Source organism: Arachis ipaensis, chromosome B04 (genome assembly GCF_000816755.2).
Source record: "Arachis ipaensis cultivar K30076 chromosome B04, Araip1.1, whole genome shotgun sequence".
Lineage (NCBI taxonomy): Eukaryota > Viridiplantae > Streptophyta > Magnoliopsida > Fabales > Fabaceae > Arachis > Arachis ipaensis.
This window is the reverse complement of record NC_029788.2, coordinates 29445939-29457137: the sequence shown is the minus strand read 5'-3', so window position 1 is coordinate 29457137 and position 11199 is coordinate 29445939.

Genomic DNA, 11199 nt, shown 5'->3' with positions numbered 1-11199 from the left:
CCATGGGTTAGTTATTTCCTGACTCAATACCAAAAATTTTTATTTTATTTGTTTGTTCATTGTTGCATTTGCATGTTTGATTGCATATTTGTTTGATCTTTTTTGCATATTTTACCACTTAGTTAAAGTAATATTTTCTTTTTCAAGAAACCTTTTTAGAGAATTTCACTAATTTGAATAAAATTTAATGTTACACTCGTTTGAAGAGATATTATACTGGAACATGGTTTAGAACTCGAACACACAAAACCTGTGAGATTTTTGAGCCTATTTGAATTGGTTGCATTTTATCAACCAAAATTTTGTTTTAGTGTGTATTTTTCTCTCTAAAATTGTGATCTTTGTCTTGCTTAATTCTATATTTCCATTATTTAATGTATGCATACACTTACATGATTGAGGCCTTTGTTTCACTGAGCTTACATACCCATATGGCCTTACCTTTCATTATCCTTTGTAAACCAATTTGAGCCTATTTTATCCCTTTTTATTCTTTATTTTAGCTCATCACTAACTCTAAGCGGAAAACAATAATGTCCTTAATTTGAATCCTTGGTTAGCTTAGACTAGTGAGAGTGCTTATGATTTAAGTGTGGGGAAAGTGGGTTTGGAAATATTTGGTTTAAAACTTGGGCATTATATATCTTTATGAAGATGTGAAAGAAATGTTTAGAACACGATTCATGCATCCAATAAATTAATCATATGAATTAAGAGAAATAAAAGAAAATAAAAATATAATTAAAAAAAAAAGAAGAAGAAAAAAGAAGAAAAAGAGAAAAAAAAGAGAAGAAGAGCAATTAAGCAAAAAGGGGACAAAATACCCCAAAGTAAGTGAGGAAAGCAATGCATATGTACTGTACTTAAAATTAGAATGCATGAATATGTGGAAAACATGGTTAATGGATGGTTAGATGTTGTATTATGATTACATGGATTGTTTAAGTTAGGTGGGAAAAGTTTAAGTTAATTAAGGATTCAGATTTTAGTCCACTTGGCCAAATACAATCCTACCTTGACCCTAACCCCATTACAACCCTTAAAAGACCTCTTGATATGTGTATCTGTGCATTAAATTTATGTTGATTGTTAGATGAAGAGTAAGCCTTAGAAAGCAAGGTTAGTAGAGAATTGAGAGAATCGAACCTTAAACACTTGAGTGATTAGAGTGTATACACTACCAGTGAGGGTTCGATGCTCAATCCCTTGTTCCCTGCTTTCATGAGCTATTTTCTTCTTGCAAGTCTATTTGTACTTCATTTTCATGATTTAAATTAGTGAAATCCAGTTCATATTTCCTCTTGAAAGATTTGTTTACTTTTAACTAAGTAGGTGAAAACATTCTGCATGTAGTTACATTCATAGGTTGCATTTCATACATTCTTCATTCTTTATAGCTTCTCTTGAGCGTAGCATGAGGACATGCTAGTGTTTAAGTGTGGGGAGGTTGATAAACCACTATTTTATGGTTTATCTTGTGCTCAATTGAGTGAATTTCATCAACTCTTTACCCACTTATTCATACTATTTGCATGGTTTTACATTTACCTTCCTAATTATGTGCTTTGATTGAAAACATGCTTCTTTGATCTTATATTTGCTTATTATTAATCCTCTCTTATTACCATTAGATGCCTTGATATGTGTGTTAAGTGTTTTCAGATATTATAAGGCAGGAATGGCTTGGAGGATGGGAAGAAAGCATGCAAAAGTGGAAGGAATGCAAGAAGTTGGAGAAATTGCTAAGCTGTCCAGCCTGACCTCTCTGCACTCAAACGGCTATAACTTTAGCTACAGAGGTCCAAACGACGCAGTTCCAGTTGCGTTGGAAAGCTAACGTCTGGGGCTTTGATTTGATATATAATATGCTATAGTTCCCCTGCGCTAGGCGACGCCACCGTGTGATCAATGCGGCCGCATCGCAGTGACGAAAATCAGCGTGTTTGAATTCTTCTCCAGCGATTTCTGGGCTGTTTTCGACCCAGTTCGCGGCCCAGAAAACACAGATTAGAGGCTATAAAGTGGGGGAATATATCCATTCATGGGAGGCTCTCACACATTCACAATTTTAGGAGTAGATGTAGTTTTTAGAGAGAGAGGTTCTCTCCTCTCTCTTAGGATTAGGATTTAGGACTTCTCTTAGTTTTAGGAGTGACACTCAATCCCAGGTTCTTTATTTTTATTTATTTTTCTTTTTCCAATTTAATTTATGAATTCCCATGTTATGATTTGAACATTTTATTTAATATAATTCGAAGTATTTCAGACTCATGATTGCTCTCTTTAATTTATTAATGCCCTGTGTTTATCCAAATTATTTCCATTCAAGTAGAATTTCTCTCTTTTGGCTTTGGTTGAGACATTGGTAACTCTTGAGTTATCAAACTCATTGTTGATTGAAAATTGGAATTAATTTGTCCACTTAACTTACCTTCATAGTTAGAGGTTAATAAGGTGGGGGAAGAATCCAATTCTCATCATAATTGATAAGGATAACTAGGATAGGACCTCCAGTTCTTCATACCTTGCCAAGAGTTTATTTTACAGTTATTTATTAATTTTTATTGCTTGAAAATATACCTGTGCACATTGCCCAAACTCCAAATTTCTCAAAACCGCCTAATTTACAATCTTCATAACCAATAATAAGAACATACCTCCCTGCAATTCCTTGAGAAGACGACCCGAGGTTTGAATACTCGGTTATCAATTTCAAAGGGGTTTGTTACTTGTGACAACCAAAACGTTTGTACGAAGGGATTTTTGTCAGTTTAGAGACTATATCTACAACGCGACTGTTTTTATGACATTCTTTACTGGCAAAAATCCTAACGTCAGAAACCCCATTGTCTTCGTTCAATTTGCGGCTTAACAAAGGTAGCAATATTGGACGGGAGGATAAGAAGGTATTCATTGTTATAGTTTCTTTCTGCCAGGATAGGGAACATCTGCTCACAGTAGCGATTGGGAAATCGCGCAGTGTCCTTTGCTGGGAAGGCTTTCTCCTTCTCATCAACCTTTATTATCCTCTTAACTCTTTTTGTTGTGGGCTTGACTGCGGTTGAAGAGGGCTCTGCCACTAATGCTCTTTTAGTTCCTCTTCTTGCTGGTGGTTTAGAAGTAGCTTTCTCTTTACCTTTCTTGGTGGCCATCCTGAAAGAAGGGAAGAGAAAGTAAATTAAATTCAAAGAGATATACAGCAAGGAAGGAAACGGAGAAGAGGGTGATGGATGCACATTAAGATATAATGACATTATCACATGCTCGCGAGTACATGTGAAAAGCCAACAATGGAAAATAGCTAGTGCGTATAAAGACAAGTGACTGCAAGGTGTTTATTGGCATGCCAGCAAAGGGCATGAGTAGCATAGACCAAGCAAGACTTTGTAACAAACCATCACGTTTGTATTGACAATTAAATTCAATTAATACAATAGTAAAGAAAAGTTGTGAAAAGCAAGCATTGCATAGTATAACAACATAGAGAAGTGCATAATGCCATTTGAGTTTTTTCACAAACACATAGCATGCATGATGAATAAGGTATAAAAAATATGAAGGTGAACATGCAAGCAATCCTTTAAATAGAATAAAAATAATTGTCAAACAATTTGCAACAATCCACAAGCATATAATGAGGACTAATGACTCAATTAAATATCTAAGACCATGTAAAAAGGAAAAGAAGAAGAAGGAAAATATGAATAATGAAAAGAAAAAGAAAAGAAAAAGAAAACAATATATAAAATAATAAGAATGATAGAAAAAGAAAGAGGGAAGAAGAAAGTAAAACCTTGTTAATGGAGGTGAGAGAGATAGAGAGTGAAAGGTGAGATAGAAGGGGGAAGGGGGAAGGAAGAAATAAGGAAGGAAAAGAAAAATTAGGATTTGGAGGAGAGAAAGATAAGATATGTGGCAATTTTTTTGTTGAGCTGTGCGGCGCATGCGACGCGGCCGCGTGGGGCACGCGTTCGCGTGGATGCGCTTCAAATATGGTGACGCGATCGCGTCGGTCACGCGGTCGCGTGACCCATGTTGTGCTTCTGGCGCGAGTGCAGCCTCGCACCAGCACAACTCTCTGTTCAAATTAATTTATTTGCCAAAATTGGGACGGCGCGATCGCGTGTTTCACGCGATCACGTGAGTGTGCGCCAGAAATTGGATTAAGCGGCTGCGTCGGCGACGCGGTCGCATGATAAGGGTTGTGCCTCCAGCACCAATCCAGCATCACTCTCGCACAATATTTCATTGTGCACCCTTTTACGTCGAAAACTCAAGGCACGCGGCCGCGTGGGCACGCGGTCGCGTGGGAGGCCATGATTCCCATGCGACGCGAACGCATCAGCGATGCGGTCGCGTGGGTTGATTTGTGCTATTGGCACGCCTCTAGCCACACTCCAGCGTGACTTTTTGTTCATTTTTATTTTTCTTTACTCTCCTTACGACGCGGACGCGTCGCTGATGCGATCGCGTCGCGTAGCAAAAAAAAATTTTTTTTGAAAATAAACACATGTAAATGCAGATGCACGAAAGTACTAAGGAAGAGAAGAGTTATTGAATAGGAAAAACTAAAAAAATAAAGAAAAAAACGATCATACCATGGTGGGTTGTCTCCCACCTAGCACTTTGCTTTAACGTCCGTAAGTTGGACGCTCCACTAGGTCAATTTTCTGCTATGTGGGGATCTTCCAAGAGGAAGATCTCAAGCTCCTTGTTTCTCTGTATCTTCTCGCCATGGTATAGCTTCAGGCGTTGTCCATTAACCTTAATAAGTTCAGAGCTTGAAGGATGGCTTAGGTGATAAACTTCGTACGGTTCGGCCTTCTCTACTCTGTATGGACCTTCCCATCTTGATCTCAACTTGCCTGGCATGAGCCTTAGTCGAGATTTGTAAGGGAGGACTAAATCCCCAGGTTGGAACTCTTTCTTCTTGATGTTTTGATCATGTACAGCCTTCATCTTTTCCTTGTAAATTCTGGAGTTTTCATAAGCTTCTAGGCGAAGGCTCTCCAGTTCCTGTAGTTGCAACTTCCTTTCAGCTCCGGCTTTCTCAATTCCCATGTTGCACTCCTTAACTGCCCAAAAAGCTCTGTGTTCTACGTCAACTGGGAGATGACAAGCTTTTCCATAAACCAAGCGGAAAGGACTCTTCCCAATGGGTGTCTTGTATGCTGTCCTATATGCCCAGAGTGCATCTTGTAGCCTGGTGCTCCATTCTTTTCTATGAGGCTTTACTATCTTTTGCAAGATACGCTTAATTTCTCTATTTGACACCTCGGCTTGCCCATTAGTTTGGGGATGGTAAGCTGTTGCAACTTTATGAATTATCCCATGCTTCTTCATTAATCCTGTTAGTCTCCTGTTACAAAAATGGGTGCCTTGATCGCTCACGATTGCTCGTGGTGATCGGAAGCGACATATAATATGGTTTCTCACAAAGGAAACAACAGTGTTAGCATCATCAGTGTGGGTAGGAATTGCTTCCACCCATTTGGAAACATAATCCACAGCTAACAATATATAAAAATATCCATTAGATTTTGGAAATGGACCCATGAAGTCAATGCCCAAACATAAAAAATTTCACAGAAAAGCATAATTTGTTGAGGCATCTCATCCCACCTGGATATATTACCAAATTTCTGGCATGGGAGACAAGATTTACAAAACTCAGCAGCGTCTCTAAAAAGAGTAGGCTACCAGAATCCACAGTCTAAGATCTTTCTAGCTGTTCTTTGACGGCCAAAATGTCCTCCACTCTCAGATGAGTGACAGGCCTCTAAAATGGACTGAAATTCTGATTGAGGCACACAACGTCTAATTACTTGATCAGCGCCACATCTCCATAAATATGGGTCATCCCATATATAATATTTAGACTCGCTTTTCAGCTTGTCTCTTTGATGCTTAGAAAAATTTGGAGGAAATGTGCGGCTAACCAAATAATTAGCAATAGGTGCATACCAAGGGACTATCTCAGATACTGCTTGCAGGTTATCAAAAGGAAAATTATCATCTATAGGAGTAGAATCATCCTTAATATGCTCAAGGCGACTCAAGTGGTCTGCCACTAAATTTTGATTACCACTCCTATCCTTTATTTCTAAATCAAATTCTTGTAACAGCAGTATCCAACGTATGAGTCTTGGTTTGGATTCCTTTTTAGCTAATAGATACTTTAAAGCTATATGGTCCGAATACACTACTACTCTAGTACCAAGTAAATAAGCTCGGAATTTATCCAGAGCAAAAACAATAGCAAGAAGCTCTTTCTCAGTAGTAGTATAGTTGGACTGGGCAGTGTCTAAAGTCTTAGACGCATAAGCAATAACGAAAGGATCCTTACCTTCACGCTGGGCCAGCGCTGCTCCTACTGCATGGTTGGAAGCATCGCACATGATTTCAAATGGTTGGCTCCAGTCTGGTCCTCTCACAATCGGAGCTTGAGTCAGAGCAGTCTTCAGGTTATCAAATGCTTGTTTGCAATCCTCACTGAACTCGAACTCAATATCCTTCTGCAGTAATCTGGATAAGGGAAGTGCGACCTTACTAAAGTCCTTAATAAATCTCCTGTAAAAACCTACATGGCCAAGGAAAGAACGGACTTCCCTCACAGAAGAGGGGTAAGGTAAACTGGAAATAACATTCACCTTTGCTGGGTCTATAGAAATGCCATTATTAGATACCACATGTCCTAATACAATTCCTTGTTTTACCATAAAGTGACATTTTTCGAAATTTAATACAAGGTTTGTATTAACACATCTATCTAATACTCTAGATAATCCATCTAAGCAAAGGCTAAAAGAATCACCATAAACGCTAAAATTGTCCATAAAAACTTCCATACAGTCCTCAATAAGATCAGAGAAAAGACTCATCATGCACCTTTGGAAAGTAGCTGGTGCATTGCACAAGCCAAAGGGCATTCTCTTGTAAGCATAAGTCCCAAAAGGACATGTAAAAGTAATCTTTTCCTGATCCTCAGAAGCTATATGAATATGGAAATAACCTGTGTAACCATCTAAAAAGTAATAAAGTGATTTACCTGACAGGCAATCCAGCATTTGATCAATGAATAGAAGTGGGTAGTGATCCTTACGGGTAGCTTGGTTGAGACGCCTGTAATCAATGCAGACTCTCCAAGCATTCTGAACTCTAGTTGTTATGAGCTCTCCATGCTCATTCTTCACTGTAGTGACTCCAGACTTCTTGGGCACCACTTGTACTGGGCTTACCCATTCACTATCTGAAATGGGATATATGATACCGGCTTCCAATAGTCTGGTCACTTCCTTTTTGACAACTTCCAAGATGGTGGGATTCAATCTTCTTTGGAGTTGACGGACAGGTCTTGCTCCCTCTTTTAAAAATATTCTGTGCTCACATACTTGAGGGTTGATGCCTACTATGTCTGCCAAGCTCCACCCAATTGCCTTCCTATGCTTCCTCAGCACATCAAGTAACTGCTCTTCCTGTTGAGAAGTAAGTTCCCTTGCAATGATAACTGGAAACCTCTGCTCATCTTCAAGATAAGCATATTTGAGGTGTGGAGGGAGGGGTTTCAATTCTAACTTTTGATCATGGGCAGGCTCTGAATTATCTGGAGCTTGTGAAAATGACGAAGTACCCTCATTGTCAGTTAAGAGGGTCCCCATACTTGGACCTTGTTCAGTGTGCCTCTCTTCAAACTCTTCCTTGTGAACTTCAGCTACACTTTCATCTATGACATCACACTGGAAGATAGAGCGATCTTCTAGGGGCTTGTCAATGACTCCATTCAGATTGAAGATTACTATGCGGCCATCTATTTCAAAGGAGTATGTTCCTGAAAAAGCATCCAATTTGAATTTTGATGTCTTCAGGAATGGTCTTCCAAGTAGGATTGATGATGGCTTATCTGAATCATTATGGGGCATTTCCAAGATATAAAAATCAGTGGAAAATGTAAGCCCTTTAATGTTCACCAAAACATCTTCAGTAACTCCAGCCACTGTAATAATGCTTTTATCTGCTAACACAAAACGAGCTGCCGACCTTTTTAAGGGAGGGAGCCTCAAAATATTATATATAGACAAAGGCATTATACTGACACATGCTCCTAAATCACACATGCAATCATAAATTACTACACCACCAATAGTACAACTAACTATACAAGGACCTAGATCACTACATTTTTCAGGTAATCCTCCCATTAAAGCAGATATAGAACTACCTAAAGGAATAGTTTCTAATTCATTAATTTTGTCTTTATGGATACATAAGTCTTTTAGAAACTTTGCATATTTAGGTACCTGCTGAATAACATCAAAAAGAGGAACAGTTACCTCAACCTTTTTGAATATTTCTACCATTTTGGGATCAGGTTCCAGCTGCTTCCTGGGCTTCCTTACAAGTTGTGGAAATGGAATGGGAGTAGTATTTTCTGTGGTGTTCGCGCCTTTTGGTGCTTCCTCCTATGGTTGAGCTATTTCTTCTTCAGCTATGTCCTGTATGTCCTCTTCCTCTTCAACATCTTCTATTTCTACTACCTCTTCAGCTGAGGTGTGTTCTGGTGGGTTTGGTTCCTCCTGATTCCTCTCCTGCAGTGTGGTTCCAGACCTTAGGGTGATGGCATTAATGCCTCCCTTTGGATTGGGTAATGGTTGAGAGGGGATTCCAGTGGAGCTTGAAGGTTGATTATTAGAATTTTGTGTTGATCCAATCTATGACATAAGAGCTTGCAGAGTATAGGTGAGACCATTCAGACTGGCATTGATACTATTCATGATGTTATTTTCCATGGTCTGTTGTCTTCGCTCAAAAGATTGTAGTAGCTCTTCATTAGGAGATAAAGAAGAATGAGTAAATTGAGAGGTCCGCTGTTGATTGTTTTGTGGTCTTTGGTTTTGCCTCACGTGAGGTGCTCTGTAAGGTTGATTCTGCTGCCTGTTGTTGTTATTATTCCATCTCTGATTTCCCTGATTATCTCTGCCTCCTCTGTTATTGTTGTCCCTCCAATTCTGGTTAGAATTGTCCTGCCATCCATGGTTATTATTTCCACTTTGATTGTACCCTTGGTTGGGGCAGTCATAGAAGTTATGAGTGGATGCCGCCATGTTGTCTTCTTGTTGGAGCTGTGAGCATTCATCAGTGTAATGGCTATAATAAGCACAGATTCCGTAAATTCTTTGTGGGACTAGTTGTTGGTTTTGCTGTGGTGGAGGAGCTTGCTGAGCTTGTTGTTGATTCAATTGCATCTGCTTCAGCAAGTTGGTCATCTCGCATATACTCTGAGCTAGAGCAGCAGTCTCTCTGTTAGAGGATACTTCTGCAACAGCTTTTGAACGGCCTTGCTTTTGCCTGTGGTTCCTAGTAGATTCAGCTAAATCACTGATCAATTGCCAAGCCTCATTAGTAGTCTTGTACTTCTTCATAGACCCATTGCTAGCACTTTCCAATGTGGTCTTATCTTGGGGCCTCATTCCCTGTGTGACATAGCTAAGTAGCACTATCTTGTCAATCATGTGGTGGGGACATGCTTCCAGAAGATTATTGAAGCGCTCCCAGTATTCAAAGAGAGTCTCATTGTCATCCTGAACAATTGTGGAAATATCCTTCCTTAGTTTATCAGTAACTTCAGATGGAAAGAATTTCTCCAAAAACTCCTTTCTGAGTGTATCCCAGTTGGATGCATTTTCTAGAGGTTGAGTGTAGTACCACTCTCTTGCTTTTTCCTCAAGAGAAAACGGGAAAGCTTTCAGCAAAATTGAAGTTTCATCAGTACCATCACGCCTGACAGTAGAACAAGCTGCCTGGAAATCTCTCAAGTGCTTGATAGGCTCTTGAGCAGGTAGGCCATGAAACTTGGGCATCAAATTTAGCAGTGCGGTCTTTATTTCAAAATCTGTAGCTACCGCTGGATGATGCGCTTGAAACGGTTGCATTGTAAAATTAGGGGCTCCTTCCTCCTTGATGGTAACTCTCCTAGCTGCCATGTCTTCTGCACGTAAAACAACCGAATCAGTAGAACGGGGGCTGGTTTCTTCCTCAAGTTCACTTTCAGATCCGCCCTCAGAGCGGACTAACCGATGCTGTTCTCGCCTTATTCGTGAAATAGTCCTTTCAATTTCAGGATTGAATATTAGCAAGCACGGATTAGGAAGTGAACGCATCATTTAACGAAAGAAACATGCAGCTCATAGTAGAAAAATAAAATAAAATGCAAATAAATAAATTCTAATTAATAACTTTAGCACTCTATTGCAACTCCCCGGCAACGGCGCTAAAAATTGATGAGGGGCAGAAGTTGGTGAATTAAAAATTATTAAAATAGTTACGTTGCAAGTATAGTTCTTAACTCACCGAAAATCTGCCTATCAATTTAGAAATATGTCACAGAGAGTTTAAATTAAAAATTACTGAAAGTTTAAGTCCCAGGTCATCTCCCAACGAGTTGCAGAAAAGTGTGCTATTTTATTAATCAGATGTTCCAAGAAGTTGAGTTAAGTAGAGGGAAAATTAAATTGAGGAAATTTAAATAATATGAATAAAAGCCTTGACTGGGAGTTGATTAGTTGGAATCTCTATTATTGATGGGATGATTTCAAGATTAATTTATAATTAATGGTTGTTCAAGACATGATTATTGGAATGGAAAAATAAATTAAAATGGAAGAAATAATCCTTGTATTAAATAATCATAAAAGTATTCAAATGACAAAATTGAACAAAGCAGAGAACATGGAAGAATAAAACCAAGTTAAGAGAACGAACTAGAATGACGAAGTCTTGATGAGGAAATAACTCTTTTCAATGTTCCAATGCTAAGATCAATTGAAAATTAAAATTCTAAAACCTAGAGAAAGAAACCTAAGGGAGTAAAACTAGATCTAAAACTGAAAACTGTGTAGAATGAATGTTGTTGTTTGTTTCTGCATATTCTCTGGCTCTAGTCTGTTGTTCCAAGCCGAAAACTGGGTCGAAATAAGGTCCAAAATCGCCCTCAGCGAATCCTGTGGATTATGCAGATCGCACATGTCACGCGATCGTGTCATCCATGCGGACGCGTCATTCGCACTTTTCCTTGCCACGCGTTCGCGTCGTCCACGCTACCGCGTCACTTGAGCTTTTCCAATCCGCGCGGCCGCGTGAGCCATGCAGCCGCGTCACTGCGATTTGCTCTCCTTCGCGCGGTTGCGTGAGTCATGCGACCGC